Source organism: Mustela nivalis, assembly GCF_964662115.1.
Source record: "Mustela nivalis genome assembly, chromosome: 11".
Taxonomy (NCBI): domain Eukaryota; kingdom Metazoa; phylum Chordata; class Mammalia; order Carnivora; family Mustelidae; genus Mustela; species Mustela nivalis.
Window position 1 is genome coordinate 110631348 of NC_139030.1, and position 25793 is coordinate 110657140.

Consider the following 25793-nt stretch of genomic DNA (forward strand, 5'->3'; position numbering starts at 1 on the left):
TTGCACAGTGAACTTTTAATAATTTTTGACACGTAAGGAATCAAAAATATTACTTCTTATATTGGCTTGTCAAAAAGCTATTAGAATCTAGGTTCAATAAAATACACAGCCACACAATGTTTTGTGTTGTGTTTTAGGCTTACAGCACAATTTTTAAGAGCATGAATGCATAAGCTATTTTCTTTAAGCACAAGGAATGCTTCCAGGTGTTTCAGAGGAAATCGAAATTGGATAAAAATGGACTTTAAACTCCACGTCAACATTCTATATTTAAAAAGAGTAGGCCACTTCCTCTTGTTTTATATAGAACCACACATTTTAAGATTTGAAGCAATGTAAATGAAAGTAATCTTCCTCAAATAATACACAACTATGGTTTACACTGAAACTTGGTATTTTCTTCGAGTCATATAATAATAGTAATAACAGCAAGATGATTCTTAAAATGTTCTAATACAAAGGTAAACAAGACATGAGTATTTTGTTTTAACATGTTACATCTCAAATATTCTTAAAGTATACTCTTAAAGTAGATGAAGAATTTAAGCTTCATGTTAAGAAATCTATCGCCATAGCTTATTACAAACCCAAGATGTACACCTACAAGTCTTGCATATATACTCTTGAATCCTGTACATGTGAGAAAATTGTTAAGAAGATCCTTGACTGAGTACAGACTATGAGCACCACCAACTGTCGCTCTGTTTAATATTTTTAGTTTTAGGGGTGCCTGGGTGGCTCAGTAGGTTAAGCCTCTGTCTTTGGCTCAGGTCATGATCTCAGGGTCCTGGGATTGAGCCCCGCATCAGGCTCGGCGAAGAGCCTGCTCCCCCCACCCCCCTGCTTGCCTCTCTGTCTGCTTGCGATCTCTGTCTTTCAAATAAATAAATAAAATCTTAAAAAATATTTTTAGTTTTAAAGGCATAACTTTGGATCTAAAAACATACACATCCTATGCAGTACCTTTCTATGAACTGGAAAAAGTTGCCTGTTTTTAGGGGTAGGTCGAGTCCTCCCCCCGCCTCCCCAAGCATGACGTTTCGCCGGGCGTGTCCATCAGGTGTCTGCGCAACGCTCAGACTACAGAGCTGTCTGTGGCAAGCCCTACTCACATCGCATAGTTCAAGACTTCTTGCCTCTGAGGTCCTTCTTCATTTTCTGCTAATCTTCACATTTGTCATGACTCTTTGTCGACCTTTCAGTATTCTTTTCCTGTCCCCCTTCTAGCCTTTTCTACACTTCCCTCCACTGCTTCCTTAGAGAGACACTTCCTTAGAGCTGGAGGACACTGAGGACCATCGACAGTGGGAGCTGTGGTATTCACCAAGGGCTTCCATGTCCTGGCGTGTAGCTGGCATGGAGAGGAACTCTGCTAATATTTGATGAGTGAATGAAGTAATACATTCTAGAACTAAGTACTATCTCACTAGTTCAGCAGTTCAAGTTCACCTAATTTGTAGTGACAAATCAACATGAAGACCCTGAACGTAAGTCATTTCCCTGCTATTCTTGCAGATCACATGTAGAGGATTTAAATTCCACATTGACCCTTCCTGACTCCTCTTCCAGACAACCTCCTCCATCAAGGTAGTCCTGAAACTAAGCTGGGTAAAAATTAACTAGTTAGCCAAACTTGCTGGGGGAAAAATTCCATTTACTATATTTAACTTAAGAAATTATGTTGGGAATAATTGGACTGTATCATGGCAATAATGCATTAGTGCCTCACAGAATTAGTGTCCATAATGAATGTTGACTCTGAGTTTTCCTCTCCAATTCTCTGGGTCCATTTGAAAATGTTACACCCATTTAATATTAGCTTTCTTACAATTCAAAATGTTTCTCACATCTCAAACACATATCATCAATTTATTTCTTTTTTGGTTTAATGTTAATAGTAAAATAGCTTAAGATGTCTGTGGATTAAATGGTCAATGATCATAACAACAGAATAATACAGGGACACTTTTATACTTGTACTGAAAGAGGAAAAATTAATCTTTCAGAATTTCATTTTTTCTGATAGTAGTAAAGTTCAGTATTCAGAAATTTTGAGCACCATGCACATTCTATATTTGGGGACTGTGCTAATGGGATTGATTCAAAAACATATCAAGACCACTAAAATATTTTTTCTGAATCTACTTCATTGTTAATACAAATCTCCCTTCATATGATCCGGTGTCAAGAAGCTGTTGGTTATGACTAATGCTAGCTAATGCATATGGAAGGAATGATAGAAAAAGAAAATTACCATTTTATAGTTATTTCTGTAATAACTTATTTAGAGGTGTGTGTGTGTGTGTGTGTGTGTGTGTATAGAAAGGGAGAGACTGCAAGTGTGGCAAGAGGTTAAAAGATGTTGAGTCCGGATGAAGAGTATATGGATGCTTTTTGTATTTTTCCTTCAAGTATTTTATAGGCTCATAAATAATAAATTGGAAGAGGAGGTAGTTGACTAGAAAGGTTATATGGAGGCTGGGACTGTAAACAAAGGATTAGGATATAAAAATTTATGGGATTTGGCAAAATATTGCTTTGATATAAGACACTTTTTTTTTTTTACCCCCAAACTAAGAATAACAGAACAATCTAATAAATCAGTCATTGGGTCTTTAAGTTTTGGATGAAACCGAGAGATATTATATGTTGAAAACAAAATCAAATTTTGTTTTCATGGGGAGCTGGATGACTCAGTGAGTTGGACATACAGTTCTTGGCTTCAGCTCAGGTCGTGTTTCCAGGGTCTTGAGAGGGAGCCGTGTCGTGCTCTGCACTCACCATGGAGTCTCCTTGAGATTCTGTCTCTCCATCTCCCCTTACCCCTCCCCTGCTTGCTTGTGCATGCTCTCTCACTCTCCCTAAAATTAAAAAAAAAAAAAATTGTTCCATTTACTCATTGAGCAAATAATTTTCTTGATCCCCATCATACGCCGTTATGTTCTGTGTGGTACAGAAACAGCTGCCAGCAATCAGAACGACCCCACTCTTAGAGAGCTCACCCTGTGTGGAAGTACCGACAGCAGTAAACACAGAAAGAAGTTAACAAAGGAATCATAGAACGTTTGACATTTTTATGATCGGCTTATTTCACGTAGTACAGTGTTCCCAAGTTTCATCTGTGTTGTAGCATGTGTCAGAATTTTTTTAAGGCTGATTGATAAGAAACTTACTTATGTCATTTTGCTAGTTGTTTTCGATATGCTTTATTACAGTTTTATGGTGCCCCATATCCTGCATTACTGTCTTCTTTTGTGTTTAGTTGATTTTTTGTAATGAAATGTTTAAATTCCTTCCTCATTTCCTTTCGAGTATATTCTACGTCATTTTATTTGTAGTTAGCATAGGGATTTCGTATTCTAAGGTTACAGCACTCTAACTTGGATTTATGCCAGCTTAACTTCAATAACACAGTAACTCTTCTCCTTTACATGTCCATCCTTACTCCTTTCAGTTGTTGATGTCACAAAATTATGTCTTTATACATTGTTTTTAAAGCATAAGTTAATGATTTTTAAAAGTGTATTAATTTTTTAAATAATGTAGAAAGAAAGTGGAGTTGCAAATCATTGCAACAATAGCAGTAGGTCTTGTAATTGCCCATATATTTACCTTTATTGAGAACTTTATGTCTCCATATGGTTTCGAGTTGCCGACCAATGTTCATTCATTTCAATCTGCGGGTTCTCTAGAGCATGTCTTGCAGGGTAAGTCTAGTGGTCATGAACTCCTTCAGCTTTTGTCTATCTAGAAATGTCCTAATTTCTCCCTCAGTTTTGAAGGAATTTGTCAAATACATTCTTGGTTGACAGGTGATTGTGGTGGTTGTTTAGCATTTTGAATGTATCAGCCCGCTGTCTCCTGTCTCCAGTTTCTGATGACTTGCTTCTTTCTTGCTGCTTTCAAGAATCTGATTCTCAGTGTCCATCTCTCTGAATTCATCCTACTTGGGTCTTGGAACTTCTTGGATGTTTATGTTCATGTCATCAGATTTGGGGAGGTGGGGGGCATTATTTCTTCAATATTCTCTCTGTTCTTCTGTCTCTCTCTACTCCTTCTGGGACTTCACTATCTGTATGTTGGTCTGCCTGATGGTAAATCACAGGTCCGTTACACTCTTCACTTTCCTTCAGTTTTTTTTTTTTTTCTTTATGTACCTCGGGCTCAATAATTACAATTGTCCTATTTTCAAGTTTGCTGATTCCTCTGCTCAAAAATGCCTCTGAATCCCTCTAGGGAATTTTCCATTTCAGTTATTGTTCTTTGGAGTTCCAGAGTTTCTTTTTTGTTTCTTTTAGGTTTTTTGTCTCTTTATTAGTATTTCCATTTTATCATACATCATTTTCTTAACCTTCTTCATATCTTCCTTTAGTTCTTTGAGCATTTTTATGACAGTTGTTTTAATGTCTTTGTCTAGTAGGTCCACCATCACTTCTTTTCCAAGGACAGTTACTGTTGGTCTAATTTTTCCTTTGAATGGGTCATACTTTTTTGTTTCTTTGTATACTTTGTGATTTTTGTTGAAAAATGGATACTTAATCTAATGATTTGGTAACTGTGGAACCAAACAAGTTTTGCTATTTGGTTTATTGTAGGCTGTCTGTTTGCTGGGAAATCAGTCTGAAGTGTAAATCTAAGGTCCTTTCAGGTATTTTCTGAGTTGTACACTTTGTCTGGAAATGTGTGGTAACTTTCTAATTTCTCTTAAACATATATATGTGTGTGTGTGTGTGTTTGTATACATTTGCTTTTGAATAGCCTAGTCTTTAGTGTACAGCTCCCAAAGGCAGAAAATAAAAAAAAAAAATGAAGGGGAGCAAAAGGATGCCAGTTCTCTAAATCCCCAGAAGTCTCTTCAACTGAAATGAGAGCGGCTTGCAAAAATGGGGGAGGTGTAACAACAATGATCATTGGCTCTTTGCCTGTGCCTCTGTGGTCAGAAACGTCAATCAGCCATCAGAGAATAGACCCCACATATTTGGAGGACATATTTTCCCCCCACCCCGGCTCTGGAAAATTGCATGGAAGATGTTCTAGAACATGTGTACAGCTGCCTGCCACAGGTCTGAAGGGTGGAGGATGGGAAGCTGCTACTGTGGTCACTTTGCCTCCCGGAAGTTTCAAAATTATAACACCTTGTATTATATAGTATTCTACAGTTTGTTTTCACAACATGGATTATTTTTGTTCTTCACAATGACATGAGCAAAGTTGTAAGGTCAAAGAGTGCTATCCCACTCTTACAGTCAAGAAGATTTAGTCTTGGACTATAGTAAATCGTAACGTATACTCTGAGTGAAGAGTAATAAATCAAGCATTTCTCACTCAAAGCTAGAGTTCTGTCTGCCACCCAAACTGCCTCTGGAGAGCAATACTAATTTCTCTACAATACCAGGTAGTTTGACTCTGAACAATGAGAACAGTCTAGGAATCTGGAATGAGAAATATCACAGCCGAAGCTTCCTTGACCTGTGAGACCATCAGTTGCTCTCTCTGCCTGTTCCGATTATGAATAAACTCACAAAAATGTGAGAAGGTAAAAAAGCAAGAGGATGCTGTCTTTCTTATCCCCTCCAATAGTTTCTTCCACCTGCTGGAAAGAGAGAACGAGCAAAGTGTGAAGTTGAGGGGCGCCTGGGTGGCTCAGTTGTTAAGCGTCTGCCTTTGGCTCTGGTCCTGATCCCAGCATCCTGGTCCACATCAGGCTCCCTGCTCAGCGGGGGGCCTGCTTCTCCCTCTCCCACTCCCCCTGCTTGTGTTCCCTCTCTTGCTGTGTCTGTCAAATAAACAAATAAAATCGTTAAAAGAAAAGGAAAGTATGAAGTTGGGAGACTCCATCTAAGCAAGTTCCTCATAGCAGCCGTACAATTCTTGCTTTTACTTGCAATTAAGAGAATGAGCTGATGTCAAATTTGTTTGAAGTAACAAAATATATAGCCTCTCTAGAAACGACCTGAGTCCTTCAGGATGTGGATTTGGGATGAATATTCAAATTTCTGTTTCAGCCAGAAGATAAGAACAGAGTTAGAATAAGCTAATTTAAAGTAGATAAGCATTAATTTAAAATATATAAAATTACACCTAAAGTTTTGTCATTTAAAATTATGTTGATGCCTGTATTGGTGCTCAATTATTGTATTCCTTGGGGGTGCAATGTCATTTTAACAAAATATGGCTGCTGGTTCTGACCATGTGGTGAGATATTTATTGCCCCCTGGTGGTAGTTTTCCTCAATTCTAGCTATAATTTTAAGGGATGAGGTGACAGTGAATTTCAGTGTTTGGCTCATTTGTGTGAGGCGCATGATCCCGCTGGGTGGGCGAAGTGCCCACTTCCAGTATTCATGCCAATGCTTCCTTATATTGGCACAAATGGCCAAGGCGAAAGTCAGTACTGAAATGGGAATTGGTGACTCAAATACTGAAAATAAGTATTCATTAACACAGATATTTGAATGATAATCAGTACAATATGGGGTTATTTTTTAAACACATATTATCAAATATTCAGGGTGTGTGCTGGGCACAGCTGAAGCAGGGAGTGCCCAAAACACTGGGTAATTGTCTTCAGCCCTCATGGTTTTGGGATTGTGCGTCTGGACCATGACTCACTCCGGCAGTTAGCCAATTCCCCAACTGGTGCTAAAAATGACCTGAAAGATGGTTTTCTCATCTGTAAAATATGGAGATAATAATACTATCTGCCTTATAGGGCCATAAAAACTCAATGTTCTCACCACACTTAAGGGTGGGTATTTTTTACACATGAATACATTGCCATACCTTTTGTCACCAGGGCAGGCAGGTAAGACTTGCTTATCTCCTTTTTATACCCTTTCCCCAGACTGGGTGTGGCTTTTTTGGATCTTCCTCATTCTTTTTTTCAGATTAGTTTTTTTAACCCGATGTTCCCATATAAAAATGTTCAGAGCAGAAGGTGGCAGGGTACAATGTGATTTGGGCTGGTTTCCATTCCTACCCCAAAGCCAACCACGTATGAGAGCATGTTAAAGTTGTGACTGCATGAAAGGAATGTGGATACTGATTTGTGATGGAAAATGACAGGAGTCCATGAGGAAAGTACTACTATGAAGTATCACCTTTCACAGGGGAGTCAGGAATGCCTTCGTATTGACTTTGCTTACTTCTTCTTTTTCTTTTTAATTGGGACTCTGAAACAGTAGAAACATCCCTAAGGTTCCAAACAAATAATTTAAAACTGAATTACTGGACCCAAGAGTTTTTTGGCAAACAAATATAATACGAGGAATTCTCTTAATTAAAAAAATCTTTAAGACATTCACTTTCGGGGCGCCTGGGTGGCTCAGTGGGTTAAAGCCTCTGACTTCGGCTCAGGTCATGATCTCAGGGTCCTGGGATCGAGTCCCGCATCGGACTCTCTGCTCAGTGGGGAGCCTGCTTCCACCTCTCTCTCTCTGCCTGCCTCTCTGCCTACTTGTGATCTCTCTCTGTCAAATAAATAAATAAAATCTTAAAAAAAAAAAGACATTCACTTTCATGTGTTTCATATTTATTTATTTTTTTTTTTAAAGATTTTATTTATTTATTTGACAGAGAGAAATTACAAGTACACTGAGAGGCAGGCAGAGAGAAAGAGAGAAGGAAGCAGGCTCCCTGCTGAGCAGAAAGCCCGATGCGGGACTCGATCCCAGGACCCTGAGATCATGACCCGAGCCGAAGGCAGCGGCCTAACCCACTGAGCCACCCAGGCGCCCCTCATGTGTTTCATATTTAAACGTGAGAATGGATTAAAGAAAAAAATTGCTAAAAATTAGAATTACCCACTTCTGTAATGAGAGCTATTAACATGAATATTAGAGTGAGAAAATGTTTTACTCCAAAGAGAATACACAGTATAGCATATTAATACCAAATACAATTTTAGTATATGTGCTGCCGAAGCGAGCACTATTAATACCAAATACAAAGTGAAAGTATAAACAGTGTGAATGGCTTTTTAAGTAAATATTACAGCACTTATATACTCAAAGGACTCAGCAAAATAAATTTATATGCTTAATCAATGCTAAGATTTCTGGAGCTCCTCTTATTGAACTAGTTTTCAGTCCTGTTCAGGTTGAAAATAATTCACGCTGGTTTATGGTCATGCTTCATTTTGAAACCATTTAGAGGATGGTTAGGCTTTGTATGTGATCATTACATAAAGGTGATAATATTTTGAACATGACCTTCGTGGGCCAGTGAGCAGGATTAGAAAGGAAGTTATACAGGGATTGAAGAAGGCCTGTTGGGGAGGCGGAGAAATCAGGTGGCATTTGAGACAATCTAAAAATCAACAAATCAAGGCAGTTAAAAAGATACAAAGATACCTAAGTATTTATGTAGCCATAGAGATGGCATGAAATCTTTCTTTGGGACAAAATATTTTCTCTACCCTCAGGTAATGCTGTAAGCAATAGAGCAGGGTAATGGCTTATCAAATAAATGGGTATTTTAATAAAATAGGAAAATGAGAAACATATTTAATCTTATGCAAAAACTTCAAAGTCCTGTTTAAGAAATATGGAGCTCAACAGAGAAAGGTAAGCTATTAGAGAGAACAGATGGAAGCTTCCCCGAGATAATCCTGAGCAGAAACTTCAGTACCTTCCTGGAGAATTTTGAATCCATCTATCTTCTCAAAAAAAAAAATTTTTTTTTTTGGAAGAGAGAAATATTTATGAAATGAGTTTGTGTGAAATTGGCTGCTGTTCAACTCTTGAAGAAACAAGCTGCTTATCTAATTCTTGTCTGAAGGGCATTTATTTTTAATAGTGGAAATTGTACAGCTACCCAATGTCTCACCTTCTCAGTGGAGGGGGGGGGGAGATCTTGAGAGAGGAGAGTCTCCGAAAGACTTTTAATTACACCTCAAGTAATTAGATACTTATATGACCAAGTGTACCTACACATGCACAATAGAAAAATACATGGAGAAAGATACACAAACACATCTTCACAGAGACAAAAGTAATTTATTAGCAGATTGATAATAAAGATCTATGTAGTTCTATGTGAAAAAGAATAAATTTAGGTTTAAAAGCCTCCTATTAATTATAAATATATATGGAAATATATACTATAGTAAATCCCTGGTATAAAATGCCATCTGAAATTCAAATTCAAGATTCAACCACTTGTGTTTCACTGAAAAGAAGAATGACTTTAATGGTTATTTAAAAAAAAAAAAAAAAAAACCTTAGTTAAACATGCAAAAGATTCCAGTAACTTAAGAACTGTAAATAGGAACCTCATTTGTGTGTAGGCTTATACCTTTCTGAAGGCAATCCTTCCAAAGGGTCATGGCTGATACCCTGGAGACCATCTGAGAATGGTGTTTGGATTATTTGTCCTGAAAGCATCTTCTCTCCTATCCTTGAACATTCATCTTCCACTTCTCTGCCCGCTCCCCCGTTCTGGTGCCATCTTCCTGTAGGTTATCCTGCACTTGGCAGTTTACTAAACGGAAGTTCCATGTCATATGCCACTTCGGAGATTTCAGCATATGCTCACCTCTGAATCATTTACCAAACCTTTTCTTAAGAATTCCTTAGAGCCAATCCCTGGTGTTATCTCACTGCTTAAATCTCTTCATTCAGGAGGAATGGAATGTTAAGTGGAAGTTTCAGCTGATGTCCTAAAGTATGAGCTACCTAAGTTAATTGTAAACTTATTAATTTAAGAGTTATAATGCTTAGGCCCCTTACCCACATCAGGGGCATAAGGGTGGTTTTATTGGGCATTTGAAAAATTGATTTCTTTCTTTCTTTCTCTTTCTTCCTTTCTTTCTCTCTCTCCCTTCCTTCCTTCTCCCTCCCATCCATCCATCCTTCCTTCCATGAGTTGTGAAGCATCAACCCCACCTTCTTTAGCTCAAGTCAAGAGTGAATCTTAAAGTAAACCAGCAAAGTAAATTCTTCTTGGGGCGCCTGGGTGACTCAGTGGGTTAAGCCTCTGCCTTTGGCTAAGGTCATGATCTCAGGGTCCTGGGATTGAAAAAGCCCCGCTTTGGGCTCTCTGCTGGGCAGGGAGCCTGATTTAAGAGTGAATCTTAAAGTAAACCAGCAAAGTAAACTCTTCCTATGTAAAGGTAAGAAGAAAAGCTAAGTTTCTACAGAGACAGGAGAAAGACCAGACCTATTGAATAAATATAAGTGGACAATGAAAGAGAAAAGTTTGTTTTCTTCTGAGCACATCCTATAAGATAGGACTTGTTCAATGCACTAATTATACATGCAAGTGCCCTTTACCCTTATCTTTTATTTAGTGCTTTTAGAGCAGTTCTTTATCCATAAAATTTTTTCTCTGATGATTTTTATTAAGTGTTTTTAGTGTATAATCTTATGAAAGGCTAACACAAACATCACATTTATTGCTGTGCTTTTATTAAGGTATTTAATTTCACTCTCAAAGAAGCCTAACATATTACTTAGATATGATTTTCCCTTAATAAAATGTGTTTTTTATCAGTATATCAAGTTTGTGCAAGTTTTCAGCGATCTTACACTCCATGGTAAATTCATTTTTAAAGCTTAGATAGAGGTGAGACCTTCTGCTCCCCTGCCTTTTTAAAATCATTAAAACTCAGAATAATAAGCTAAGAGATAGAAGTCAGAGAGGTAGTGGTCTCAAAGAAGCCAGTGGAAGGAGAAAGTTTATAGAAAGAAGATCTATAGAGTCAAATGATGCAAAGACATCAAGAAGGATAAAAAAGAAATTATGGTTATCTGGGGATTCTGGAGAGACCTTTTCTTTTTCTTTCTTTCTTTCTTTTTTTATTTTATTTTATTTAATAGAGAGGGAGAGGGAGAGCATGACCTGGGAGGAGGAAGCAGGAGTCTGATATGGGGCTTGTTCCCAGGACCCTGAGATCATGGCCTGAGCAGAAGACAGATGTTCAACTGACTGAGCCACCCAAGCACCCCCGGAGAGACCTTTTTGAATGTCTTTGGATGGAGTGGTACTTTCTTATATTTTCTAACTCTTTGTTGATGTTTTCACTGTGTTCATCCATTCTTCTCCTAAGTTCAGTGAACATCTTTATGACTTCTACTTAAAACTCTTTTTCAGGTATATTAGGTATCTCCACTTCAGTAAGGTTTTTTTTCTAAAGTTTTATTTTTTTATTTTTTATTTTTCATCTGGAATATAATCCTCTGTTTCTTCATTTTGCCTGACTCTCTGTTGGTTTCTATGCATTAGATGAAACAGCTACCTCTCCCAGTCTTAACAGATTGGACTTGTGTGGGAAATGAACCATATCACAACCCTTCCCTAGTTCTTGGTTGTCTTTTAAGCCTTGTGATTATCCAAGCAGCCTATAATATTTTTTAATAGCTCCCAGTAGTTGAAGATGGGCCAAGATCTGTCAGTGTCTCAAAGGAGATCTCACTTAGCACTTACAATCATTCAAGGTGCCTGGAAACCAAAGCCTCAGGCAGCAGATTTTAAAGTATGCAAATGTATATGGCCTGTGGAACTGGAAGTGTAGCCCTGATGGCTACCAGAGCCAGGTGATCTGGAGGAGTCCCCTGCGCAGCAATCACAAAAATCAGTATTCCAGATAAGTGCATAAGCTCTTTTCCAGATACCACTCAGCTATAGCAAGGCAGAGGGAGAGACCAAAGATGGTATCATCAGCCTATATTCCTCAAGAGCAACTCAGTAGACCCCTAGGTGTGTACCAGACTAAAAGCCTGTCCCTCAGGCCAAAACTCCTGCACATGCAAATAGGTTTCTTTCACAGAAAGACTTAGGGGATGTGCTTCAGTCCACTTTCTTCATAGTGCTCTGGACATGGTAGCCTGCCAAGAACTATTCTCCCATTTTAGTAATGTGGGATCCAGAACACAGCCACACCTGGCCACTGGAAGCAGGTGGTCAAAGAGCATTCCCTGGGCAGCAGCTGCAAAAGCTAGGACACCAGATCCAAAAAACAAACAAACAAACAAACAAACAAAAAAAACCAACAATAACAACAAAAAGGCACCAGATATATGTAAGAGCTTCCCCCTGGGAGATACTGGCATTCTGGAGCAGGGCAGAGGTATACAATACAGAAGGGCCTACTGGCCGTAGCAAGGAAGACAGGGGCATAAAGATGGCACCCAATGGAAAATTTGTTTTTAAAAAAAGCAAGAGGTGGCAGCTTTGGATAAGAGCAAGGCAGAAGGAGACCATGATGATGGTGTCTACCAATCTCTGCCCCCAGAGAGTGTTCCTGAAGGCTCTCAGATATGTGTTAAATTATATACCACCACCTCAGACCAGCACTTTAATATACTCAAATGAGCCTCTTTCACTTAAAGTCAGAACAGAATGCTGCCCCTGGGCTGGCCCCTAGGGCAGGTGAGTCCCAGCACAGGAGTCCTTTAAGAACTGTTTCTCAGATGGCTACAGTCTTGTCGTCTCATGGATATAAGCCTTGTTGGCTTTCAAAGCTAGGCGTTTTAGAGGCTCTTCTCTCAAGTGCAGGTCTTAAAAGCAGGGGTGCCTGATATGAGGTTCAAACTCCCCACTCTTCAGGCAAAAGCTCTGGGTTTTGAGTTCCTTTCCAATGTGGGTCACTGTGCTAGGGCTGGGATTTATGGTGAAATTATACTCTGGCCTTTCCTACCCCTTTGGATGGGGTTTTCTTCTCATATTCCTGAGGTATAGTATTTGTTCAGCCAGCCTTTAGCCCCTCCCCCCCCAGAAGAAGTTGTCCCATATGTAGCTGTAGACTTACGGTGTCCATGGGAGGAGGTGAGTTGAGGCTCTTCCTATGTCACCATCTAAAACTGGAATCTGAATGAGGAGGTCAGAAGAGATACAATGATGAGAAGACTGAGGAGCAAATGTGAGGTGAAGAATCGAGCATAAAGATGTTTCGTGCTTTTTCAAGAAGTTTGACTTTGGGGAACAGAGTAAAGAGGAAGTTTTGTGTTTCTTAGGTCGGGGGACTTGAGCCTATATGGAGACTGAGGAAAGCAGAGGAGTAAAGGCTGAGTGGGTAAGTGGGTGTATCTGGGCCCTGGAAGGGAGAGGAGGAAGCATCCGGGAGGATGGGGTGAGTCTGGAAAGAATGTGTCCCCTTAGACAAGAGGGAATGTGCAAACATAGAGTTAAATTGGAGGAGGGAAGCTGGAAGTTGAAGGAGTTCACAACTCTTGGTCTCAATTTTCTTTGCGATGTAGGTGATAAGTTCGTCTGCTGAGTAGGTACATAAGTGGAATAAAGTTATGCCCCTCACAAGGGAAACTGGAAGCTGAAATTCCAAGGGGTACACCTTTTTCTAACTCTAATGAAGGTACCAAAACGACTAGCTACAGCCTTTGGTCAGAGCTTTAATAAGAGTGGTGAAACTTGGAAAAGTATCAGATTCTAAGGATGCAGCCTACAAATGGTGGGCCAATTAGTTGAAGAAGATCTGAGTATTATCACAATTTGATATAATCACTCTAACTTGGTTGTTGGAAAAAATGGGGTTTAAAAATTCTCTAATCCCTTTTAAAGGAAATACTAATTAAATCTGTGCTTATTATACGTTAACTGAACTGTCACTTAACAATTTTAAATAATGCCTTAGTTTTGGTCTTTGAGTCTCAAGGCATTTGAATGTTCTTCTTGAGTTCTTTTTTGAAATGTCTAAATTTTAATTGATGCATTTAATACAATTTTTCTATGATATCTTTGTGAAGGCAAAGTTCCCACTATTGAGGGGCTGGCCTGCCTTGCAAATTCCAAATTAGGGCAGGTTTTTCTGGTGTTATTCTGAAATAAGTGAACTCTAGAAGTGCCCATTATTGAGTCTTATTTATTTTTAATGAAAGCCATTTATGTAATCCTCTAATTATTATTGAAGACCTACTATACCATATATATATATGTACTGCATATATATATATGCAGTGAAACAGACTAAAAAAATTGCTGCCCTCTGTAGCTATGTCCTGTCTCTTGGAAGTCCTATCCCTGGGAAAGGAATCTTGGAGTAGGACATATTGGTGGCCTGGGTGGCCAGTCAGAATGTGTGTGTTCGGTTTGTGGGCCGTAGCACGCTAGTCCTGGTATCCTAGACCATTTCTGAGGTCCATCCCTTCAGAGCTCATTATCATGTCTGTTTTGTTTGTTTGTTTGTTTTCATGCAAAGAGAATGTAGGCAAAGACAAAAGAAAATCAGAGATGCCCTTCGTTAGGGAGGAAAAACAAGTGCCTGAAATAGCTATTTCAGATGTCCAACCAAGAGCCACCCAAAAGGATAAAACAAAACACGGAAACATGTACATAATTATGAAAAATGTATGGGAAATAAAGGTAACAAGTACTGTCAATCAAAAATTAATATTCCAAGAAGCTTTCATTTCAAAATATTGACATCTCAGGGCACCTGCATGGCTCAGTCAGTGAAGCCTCTGCCTTCAGCTCAGGTCATGATCCCAGGGTCCTGGGATGGAGCTGAGTCGGGCTTCCTGCTCATCAGGGGAGTCTGCTGCTCCCTCTCCCTCTGCCCCTGCTTGTGTGTTCTACATCTTTCAAATAAATATATAAAATCTTTTTAAAAAAATGTTGACATCTCAAAGATACAGAACGATTCAGCAACACAGAACTGGGCATTCCTTCCCTCACTTCTCCCTCCTTTTCTTCCTCTCTTCCTCTGTCTTCCCTTTTATTTTTCCTTTTTTTTTTTTTCCCTCAACGCAGAGGAAGGAATTTTTAGACACAAATAAAAGCAACCAATATTCTTAAAGAACAGGTTGATAAGAGCTGCTGTTAATAACCTATGGTTGCGTCATTTGATTCTCTTACAGTGTAGTTTGGAGACAACGTATTTCTGTGTCATTAAAGTATTAGACAACACTGTCTTCAGATTCACCCTGAGAATGGGCAGGGTGTGCCCCTGTGCGGGAGAGTCAGGAAGAGGCACAAAAAAGAGATGTCAACCATTGCCATCCATTTCTCAAAAAGCATTCTGGGCAGATTTCCAAATTCCTGTTACAGTCTGTTTTTGTTTTTGGGTTTTTTTTTTTTTTTTTTTTTTTTTTGTGTACAAGATGATTAGCTGCTTTGACAAATATACTCCTCCCTTATTAACAACAGCTGCTATCAAAAATCACTAGCATGAAATTAAAGTCTGAAGTACTGTGTGTCCTGTTTATTTCAATGAAGTATGAAATCTATTTCTTAAGGATCTCAAGCTCCTTAAGGATGAGACTTTCATTTTCAGGCATAGTTCGGGTTAGTGTTTTAAATGGTTTCCCTTGTTTCATATTTAATGTTTACTCTACCTTTTGTTTAAGTCACTAAAAATCTCTAGCAGAATGCATATGTGGAAGAGTAACACATTGGGGATCAAAGTCGTTCAATTCAGTCATTAGCAATTTAGCTCAAGACTGGTTTTGCCAGAGAAAATGGACATGGTGCCATGGCCACCATGGAGGGTAAAGGGAGAATAAACCCAGAGAAGAGAAAAACTGGGATGTCCTGATGGGGTGTCACAGATGGGGGGAAGGCTGCGTAAGCACGTTAAATTAAGAGGCAGTGGGAGAAATTAGGGAAAACTGGAGATAATGGCAGGTGGTTAAAAAAAGGAAGAGGTCACTGTAAAAAGAGAATGGATGTTAAATCTTGTTTACTTCCCAAATTTCCCTCAGGCTGGTCCCAGCCAAGAGAGCCAGCAATCACCTCTGATGGTCCGGGGAGAAAGGATTCTGCTTATGCCACCGGGGGAAAGGGCTCTCTCAGGAGTTTGAACATCCTTCTTCTTCCTTTGTTTTTTTTTTTTTAAAGATTTTATTTATTTATCAATTTGACAGAGAGAGCACAAGCAGAGGGGGCAGCAGGGAGAGGGAGAGGAAGAAAGAGGCGAGCTGCTGAGCAGGGAGCCCAGTGCCAGTCTCGATCCCAGAACAGTGGGATCATGACCTGAGCCGAAGGCGGATGCTTAACCCGCTGAGTGGCCCAGGCGCCTTTTGAACATTTCTCTTTAGCACACATCTCTAGACTATCTTCCTTTGCCTTCATAAACCTTCCCAGGAGCGGTGTTTTACCTCTTTCTGCTCTGTTGTTGACCACAGATTGAGAACTGCCAGGATCTTCTGAGCCTCACTTTCTAACGAGTGTCACAAACGGCACGGACACATATAACCCCAAATTGTGCTTCGATCACTGTGTCCTCTGATGTTTACATTTTCCTGCCCGTGTGTATTCTTCATTGCTTCCCCTTTTTTCTTCCTTTCCTTTCCTTTCTTCCCTTGTATACCTCCTGGTTTCTCCTCTTCTCCATCAGGATTAATTAACCCTTCAGGTGGGGTGCTGTCAGAGCCAAAAGATCAAGGCAATAACTTTTCACTTTTTACTGTTGTAGTCAGTGCTTCCCTTTCGTCGTTTGTAGCAAAGCTCACTCCCTCAGAGGAAAGGATGAGGAACATAAAAACTTTAAAGTTGAGAGGTACTATTCTAGATATAAAAATACTGGCCTTAGTTAAGAAACATTTCATTTTCATTCTTAAAGGTGTCATATGAGTATAAGGACTCTTAACAGAAATATAGAATCCCAAAGATTAATTCATTGATTTATTTACTCACTAAATATTTGTTGAGTAACTTCTACAGGAAATACTCTTCCAGGTGCTGGTCATACAAAGATAAGGCTTGATCTTTGCCCTGGGGGAGGTTATCATTTAGTAGGGGAGCCAGATGTGTAAACATAAAATTATAATACAGAATTTTATTACAGAATTATGTATTCTGAACTGAACTGCCAGAATTCTGGCAGTTTGTGTAAACTACTGTTTTGTCAAACGGAGATAGTCAAGGACTCTGCCAGGCTGGGGCAGAAAAGGCTTCCCTGGGGAAGAGATTTTGAGCTGAGTGATGAGAAATAATGGAATTCACAGCAAAGAGGGAGGCGTGAGCACTGACTCTAGTGAAGTTTGCCTTGAGCATGGAGCTCATGTTAGGGTTAGTAGGAGATTTAGCCCCAGCGATAGCCAAACTGAAAATGGAAATATGAGAAATGCTGAGGATGTGAAGTGACAGGTAGGGCTCAATAATGTGGCCCAAGATGATGAAGAGGATCCCCAGGTCTCTCTGTTTGGAAAGAGGCTAGATATTGTTTAGTCCCACTTTTGACTAAATGCAGGAATCTTGCTCACAGCATCTGCACGCGGTGGCTCGCTAGCCTCTTTTGGGACACTTCCAGGCGCGGAAGCCGTCTGACTCACAGGCAGCAGCCTGCTGCAATCTGGATGGCTTGGACTGAGGAGAGAGCCGCTTTACAGAGACCTGATACCCGCCTGCCCTTAAATGCCATCCACTGTTCTTAATTCTGCAAAGACTTGGTCTGTTTTCTTTACTCTCGGTCTGGGCGTCTGGATTCTTAGAACAGTCATTTATCACTCCATAGTCTTCTCCATTCTTCTTCCTTCAGAACATTCCTAAGGCTCCAGAAAAATCCTCACAAAATCTCTATTGATCATAATGCTGACATTTGAAAGAGGCAGCTTTTCACCTTCTTCCAGAGATGGGATGTGGTGCCACAAGTGTTTAATGCCATGACCTTAAAATACGAAACTCTCTGGCTTAGTGGTCATTTGAAGTAACAGTCTTGTTTTAGTATTGCAGAAGAAAAGATGATACAGTTTTACTGTTGGAATCGCCATCATCAAAACGCAAATGATAACGAGTGTTGGCATGGTTGTGGAAAAAGGAGAACCCCTGTGCACTTTGTTGGGATTGTAAATTGGCACAGCCAGTATAGAAAACAGTATGGAAGAGCATCAAAAAATTAAAAATAGAACTGCTAAATGATCCAGAAATCCTACTTCTGGGAATATATTCAAAGGAAATGAAAACAGTAACAGGAAAAGATACCCTCACCCTGATGTTTATAGCAGCATTATTTATAATAAGCAAGACATGGAAACAACCTAAGTGTCCACTGACACCTGAACAGATAAAGAAGCCATGGTATATGTAAACAATGGAATACTATTCTGCAATTGAAAAAAAAGGGAAAATCCTTCCATTTGCAGCAACATGGGTGGACCTTGAAGGCAGTATGCTGAATAAAATCTCAGACAGAAGAAGGCAGATACTGTATATCTCATTTATATGTAGAATCAAAGCAAACAAAAACAAAAACAACCTCATAGACGAAGAGACAAATTTGTGGTTGGGGGGTGTTGGAGGACAGGGGTCGAAAGGCACAGACATCCAGTTGTAAGGCAAGTCAGTACTAAGGATGTAATGTACAGTATGATGACTGTAGTTCATGCTGCTGGATGGTATAGACGGAAGTTAGGAGAGTTAATCCTAAGAGGGCTCATCATACGGAGCTTTTTTAAACTTTTCTTTTTTTTTTTTATCTATATGAGATGATGGATATTAATCATTTCATGGTATATGTGAATGGAATCATCATGCTGTATGCCTAAAACTTACCCAGCAGTCTATGTAAGTCAGTTATTTCTCAGTACAACTGGAAAAAGGCATTACAGCTTGATGCAGATAAAGTCAACATTTCAGACTAAGAGAATGAAATAACATTCAAGCTTAAAGTGATCTTTGAGATGTTCTTACCCAAGCCCATTTTATAGACCAGGCAATGTATGACGGCTTGATGATGATGAGTCAAATTATTTGTTAATACCATTTGAAGATTAGTTGATGGGTGACTAGACACTCCTGTATTTCCAGATTAACACCAAATAGATTATTTTCTTTTTTAAACTTTATTTTGACTCCTACATAGTTGGCATACAGTGTTGTATTAGTTCTAGGTGTGCTAAAGTGGTGCAACACTCCCCCACATTACCCCGTGCTCATCACAACAAGAACAATTCCTTTCTCCCCATTTCCTATTTCGCCCACTCCCCCACCCACCTACCTCCTGGTAAGCAGCCATTTGTTCTCTATATTTAAGAGTGTTTCTTGGTTTCTCCTCCCCCCATTTTTTTTATCCTTTGCTTGATTGTTCAATTTCTTAAATTCCACATATGAGTGAAATCATATGGTATTTGTCTTTCTCTGACTGACTTATTTTGCTAACATACTCTTCAGTGCCATCCATGTCATTGAAAATGGCAAGATTTCATTCTTTTTTATGGCTGAATAATATTCCACTGTATATATATCACTTCTTCTCTATCCATTCATCTACCAATGGACACTTCACTGCTTTCATAATTCGGCTATTGTAAATAATACTGCTATAAACATCAGAGTACATGCATCCCTTTGAATTACTGCTTTTGTATTCTTGGGGTAAATTCCCAGTATTGTGGTTACTGGACTGTAGGGTAGTTCTGCTTTTAACCTTTTGAGGAATCTTCAACCTGTTTTCCATAGTGGCTGCACCAGTTTGCCTTCCCACTAATCGTGCACATGAGGGTTTTTTTTCATCCACGTCCTCACCAACACATGTTGTTTCTAGAGTTTTTTTTATTTTAGCCATTATGACAGATGTGAAGTGATATCTCATTGTTGTTTCAATTTGCCTTTCCCTAATGATGAGTGATGTTGAGTATCTTTTCATGTCTGTTGACCATCTATCTGGATGTCTTCTTTGGAGAAATGTCTCCTCATGTCTTCTGTCCATTTTTTTATTGGATTATTTGTTTTTTGGGTATTGTATCAGTTCTTTATATATTTGGGATACTAACCCTTTATTGGATATGTCATTTGCAAATATCTTCTTTCATTCAGTGGGTTGCCTTTTAGTTCTGTTTCCTTCACTGTGCAGAAACTTTTTATTTTGAAATAGTCCTGGTAGTTTATTTTTGCTTTTATTTCCCTTACCTCAGCAGACATATCTAGAAAAATGTTGCTATAGGCAATTTCAGAGATATTACTGCCTTGCTCTTTTCTAGGAATTTTATGGTTTTAGGTATCACATTTAGTTTCTCAATTTATTTTGAGTTGATTTCTGTGTATGATGCAAGAAAGTGATCCAGTTTCATTCTTTTGCATGTAGCTGTCTGGTTTTCCCAACACCTCTTGTTCAAGACAGTGTCTTTTTTCCATTACGTATTCTTTCCTGCTTTTTTGAAGATTGACCATGTATTTGTGGTTTTATTTTTGGATTTCCTGTTCTATTTATCTTTGTGTCTATTTCTGTGCCAGTACCGTACTACAGCTTTGTAATATAACTTGAAGTCTGGGACTGTGATTCCTCCAGCTTTGTTCTTCCTTTTCAACATTGCTTTGGCTATTTAAGGTATTTTGTGGTTCCATACAAATTTTGGGATTGTTTGTTCCAGTTCTGTGAAAGATGCAGTTGGTATTTTGATAGGGATGGCATTAAATCCATAGATTGCTTTGGGTAGTATAGATATTATAACAATGTTTGTCCTTCGAGTCCATGAGCGTGGAATTTCTTTCCATTTCTTTGCGTTGTCTTCAATTTCTTTCATCAATGTTTTATAGTTTTCAGAATACAGGTTTTTCACCTTTTTAGTTAGGCTTATTCCAAGATACTTTATTATATTTAGTCCAATTGTAAATGGGATTGTTTTCTTAATCTCTCTTTCTGCTGCTTCATTATTAGTGTATATAAATGAATCAGATTCTTTCATATTGATTTTGTATACTGTGACTTTACTGAATTCACTTATCTGTTCCAGTAGTTTTTTGGTGGAGTCTTTAGGGTTTTCTACATTCAGTATCACATCATTTGCAAATTGTGAAAGTTTTACTTCTTCTTTACTAGCTTGGGTCCATTTTACTTCTTTATGTTTTATAATTGCTGTGGCTAGGACTTCCAGTAATATGTTGATTAAAAGTGGTAAAAGTGGACATCCTTGTCTTGTTCCTGTTCTTAGGGGAAAAAGCTCTCAGTTTTTCACCATTGAGTATGATGTTGGCTGTGGGTTTTTCATATATGACCTTTATTAAGTTGAGGTATATTCCTTCTAAACCTACTTTATGAGGCTTTTATGAAATGGAAGTTGTCCTTTGTCAAATGCGTTTTCTGTATCTATTGAAATGATCATATGGTTTTTGTCCTTTCTCTTACTGATGTGGTATATCATGTTGATTAATTTGTGAATAATAAACCACATGTGTATCTCATGATCAAATACCATTTGATGGTGGTGAATGACTTTTTTAATGTATTGTTGGATTCAGTTTGCTAATATTTTATTGTGGATTTTTTCATCTATGTTCATCAGAGGTATTTGCCTATAGTTCTCTTTTTTGTAGTGTCTTCATCTGGTTTTGATATCAGGGTGATACCTCATAGAATGAATTTGGAAGTTTTCCTTCTTGTATTTTTTGGAAATATTTTGGAATAGTTTTTGGAGTATTTTGGAAACTACTTTGGAATAGTTTGAGAATAGGTATTAACTCTTCTTTAATTGTTTAGTAGAATTTTCCTGTGAAGCCATCTAGCCCATCTGGGAGTTTTTTTGATCACTGATTCAATCTCCTTGCTGGTAATCAGTCTATTCAAATTTCCTATTTCCTCCTGCTTCAATTTCAGTAAGCTATATGTTTCTAGGAATTCAACTCTTTCTTTTAGGTTGTCTAATTTGTTGGCATATAGTTTTTCATAACGTTCTAATTGTTTGCATTTCTGTGGTGTCGGTTGTTATTTCTCCTCTTTAATTTGTAATTTTCTTTGAGTCCTTTCTCTCCCTCTCTTCTTTTAATGTGTTGGCTAGATCAATTTTGTTGATCTTTTTAAAGAACCACCTCAACTCCTCATTTCATTCATCTGCTTTACTGATTTTTTTTTTTTTTTTTTTAGTGTCTACGTCCTTTATTTCTGCTCTACTCTTCATTATTTCTTTCCTTTTTCCTTCTGCCATTTTTAGGTTTTGTTTCTTGCTCTTTTTCTAGCTCCTTTAAGTATGAGATTAGGTTGTTTGAGATTTTTCTTGCTTCTTGAGGTAGGACTATATTGCTATAAAATTCCCTCTTAAACTGCTTTTGCTATGTCCCAAATGTTCTGAACCATTATATTTTCACTTTCCTTTGTTTTCATGTACTTTTTGATTTCTCTGATTTCTTGGTTGACTCATTCATTGTTTAGTAGCATGCTGTTTAAGCTCCAGGTATTTGTGGTCTTTTCAGAATTTTTCTTGTGGTTGATTTCTGGTTTCATAGCATTGTGATGAGAAAAGATACATAGTATGACATTGCTCTTTTGAAATTTGTTGTGATATATTCTGTGACCTAATATGTGATGTATTCTGGAGAGTGTTCCTTGCGCACTTGAAAAGAATTTGTAGAATCTCCACACTGTTCTCCAAAGAGGCTGCACCAACTTGCATTCCCACCAACAGTGGAAGAGGGTTCCCCTTTCTCCACATCCCTTCCAACACATGTTGTTTCCTGTCTTGCTAATTTTGGCCATTCTAACTGGTGTAAGGTGATATCTCAATGTGGTTTTAATTTGAATCTCCCTGAGGGCTAGTGATGTTAAGCATTTTTTCATGTGTCTGATAGCCATTTGTATGTCTTCATTGGAGAAGTGTCTGTTCATATCTTCTGCCCATTTTTAAATATGATTGTCTGTTTTTTGTGTGTTGAGTTTGAGGAGTTCTTTATAGATCCTGGATATCAACCTTTTGTCTGTACTGTCATTTGCAAATATCTTCTTCCATTCCGTGGGTTGCCTCTTTGTTTTCTTGACTGTTTCCTTTGCTGTGCAGAAGCTTTTGATTTTGATGAAGTCCCAAAAGTTTATTTTCGCTTTTGTTTCCTTTGCCTTTGGAGACATATCTTGAAAGAAGTTGCTATGGCTGATATCAAAGAGATTACTGCCTATATTCTCCTCTAAGATTCTGATAGATTCCTGTCTCATGTTGAGGTCTTTTATCCATTTTAACAGTGTGGAGATTCCTCAAGAAATTAAAAATAGAACTTCCCTATGACCTTGCAATTGCACTCCTGGGTATTTACCCCAAAGATACAGATGTCGTGAAAAGAAGGGCCATCTGTACCCCAATGTTTATAGCAGCAATGGCCACGATCGCCAAACTGTGGAAAGAACCAAGATGCCCTTCAACGGACGAATGGATAAGGAAGATGTGGTCCATATACACTATGGAGTATTATGCCTCCATCAGAAAGGATGAATACCCAACTTTTGTAGCAACATGGACGGGACTGGAAGAGATTATGCTGAGTGAAATAAGTCAAGCAGAGAGAGTTAATTATCATATGGTTTCACTTATTTGTGGACTATAACAAATAGCATGGAGGACATGGGGAGATAGAGAGGAGAAGGGAGTTGGGGGAAATTGGAATGGGAGGTGAACCATGAGAGACTATGGACTCTGAAAAACAATCTGAGGGGTTGAAGTGGCAGGAGTGTGGGAGGTTGGGGTAACAGGTGGTGGGTAGTATAGAGGGCACGGATTGCATGGAGCACTGGGTGTGTGCAAAAATAATGAATACTGTTATGCTGAAAATAAAAAATAAATTAAAAAAAAAGAATTTGTATTCTGCTGTTTTAGGATGGAATGTTTGGTGTATTTATCGGTTATGTCCACTTGATCCAGTGTGTCTTTCAAAGGCAATGTTTCCTTGTTGATTTTCTGTTTGGATTATCTGTCCAATGATGCAAGTGGCATGTTAAAGTCTCCACTGTTATTGTATTATTATCAATTATTTCTGTTCTTGGTTAGTAACTGTTTTATGAATTTGGGTGCATAAATATTTACAGTTAGTATATCCTCTTGTTGGATTGTCCCCTTTATATATTTATGTAGTGTCCTTCTTTGTCTCTTATTACAGTCTTTGTTTTAAAGTCTGTTTTGTCCAATGTAACTATTGCTACCCAGGCTTTCTTTTGACATCCATTTGCATAATAAATATTTCTGTATTTCCTCACGTTCCATCTGTAGGTGTCTGTAAGTCTGAAACGAGTCTCTTATAGGCAGCATTTAGATGGGTATTGTTGTTTTATTTTAATCCACTCTGTCACCCTTTGTATTTTGATTGTAGGATTTAGTCCATTCACATTCAAAGTAATTATTGATAGAAATGTATTTCTTGCCATTTTATTTGTTTTGTGATAATTTTTGTGATTTTTTCCTAATTTTTTCTTCTCTTTCATGGTTTGCTGGTTTTCTTTAGTGATATACTTGGATTCATGTTTCTTTACTCCTTGCATATCTATTTGTGGTTTTTGATTTGTGGTTACCATTATGCTTTCATATAACATCTTCTGCATGTAGCAGTCTATATTAAATTCATGATTGCTTCAGTTTAAAAATCCATTCTTTAAAGTTTCCTCTTTTGCCCACCCAACTTTACATATATGGTGTCATATTTTACATCCTTTTATTTTGTGAATCCCTTGATTGATTTTTTGCAGAAGTACTTATTTTTCCTGTTTTTGTGTTTCCGACTTTTTAAAAAATCTTTTAAATTTTTTTATTTGACAGACAGAGATCACAAGTAGGCAGAGAGTCAGGCAGAGAGAGAGAAGGAAGCAGGCTCCCCACTGAGCAGAGAGCCCGACGAGGGGCTCCATCCCAGGACCCTGAGATCATGACCTGAGCCGAAGGCAGAGGCTTAACCCACTGAGCCACCCAGGCATCCCAGTGTTTCTGACTTTTCATACTCTCAGCTATGACCCCTTCTGGCCAGCAAAGTTCTTGGTGAAAAATCTTATAGCCTTATGGGATTTCCATTGTACACAACTGTCTTCTTTTCTCTGCTACTTTTTAAGTTTTTTCTTTATTTCTAATTTTTGCCATTTTGATTACTGTATGTCTTGGTGTGGACGTCCTTTAGTTGATTTTGTTGGGGGATCTCTGTGCATCCTGAATCTGAATATCTGTTTTCTAACCCCAGATTAGGGAATTTTTCAGTTATTGCTTCTTCAAATAAACGTTCTGCCCTCCTCCCTCTCTCTTCCACTTCTGGGATCCCTATCATGCAAATGTTATTATGCTTGATGAAGGCACTGAGTTCCCTAAATCTATTCTCATTTTGCATAATTCTTTTTCTCTCATGTGTTCAGCTTGATTACTTTCCAGTACTTTTTCTTCCAGCTCACTAATTTTTTCCTTTGCTTCTTCTAGCCAGTTATTTAACCCCTCAGGTATTTTTTTATTTATTATATTCTTCATCTCTGACTGGTTCTTTTTTATGTTTCTATCTCTTTCTTAAAAGTCTCACTGATGTTCTCCACTCTTTTTTATTTTATTTTATTTCTTTCCAGTGTTCCAGAATTCATTGTTTATGCACCACACCCAGGGCTCCATTGCAATATTGCCTCCATAATACCCACCACCAGGCTCACCCAAACCCCCACCCCTCTCCCCTCCCAAACCCTCAGTTTCTCAGAGTCCACAGTCTCTCATGGTTTGTCTCCCCCTCTGATTTCTCCCCAACTCGCTTCTCCTCTCCATCTCTCAATCTCCTCCATGTTATTCCTTATACTCCACAAGTAAGTGAAACCATTTGATAATTGACTCTCTCTGCTTTACTTATTTCACTTTTTTCTCAAATCCAGTGAGTATCTTTATGATCATTACTTTAAATTCTCTATCAAGGCATATTTCTTCTTTTAAAAAAATATTTACTTATTTGTAAGTGAGAGAGCACAAGCAGAGGGGAGCAGCAGAGGGAGAGGGAGAAGCAGGCTCTCCACCAAGCAGGGAACATGACTCAGGACTTGACTCTAGGACCCTGGGATCACCTGAGCCAAAAGCAGATGCTTAACTGTTTTGCACCCCCAAAACAGTTATTTCTTATATCCCTTTTGCTTAAGTCTCTTGCTGTGGTTTTGTCCTGTTCTTTCATTTGTGACATATTCCTCTGTCTCATTTTCCT

The 25793-nt window shown here is 38.4% G+C and overlaps 1 long non-coding RNA gene across 3 annotated transcripts in view; it reads left to right on the forward strand.

The window, feature by feature from the left end:
• The first annotated feature begins 1515 nt into the window (after positions 1 to 1515).
• The window catches only part of LOC309844176, a 66627-nt gene continuing 42349 nt past the window's right edge, over positions 1516 to 25793 (forward strand). For 2 of the 3 annotated variants that reach the window (XR_014300537.1, XR_014300538.1), the window contains exon 1: positions 1516 to 1587. This is a non-coding gene — a long non-coding RNA (uncharacterized lncRNA). Of the gene's footprint in view, positions 1588 to 20115; positions 20218 to 25793 lie in introns of those variants that run through there. The other variant, XR_014300539.1, reaches the window with a different exon arrangement.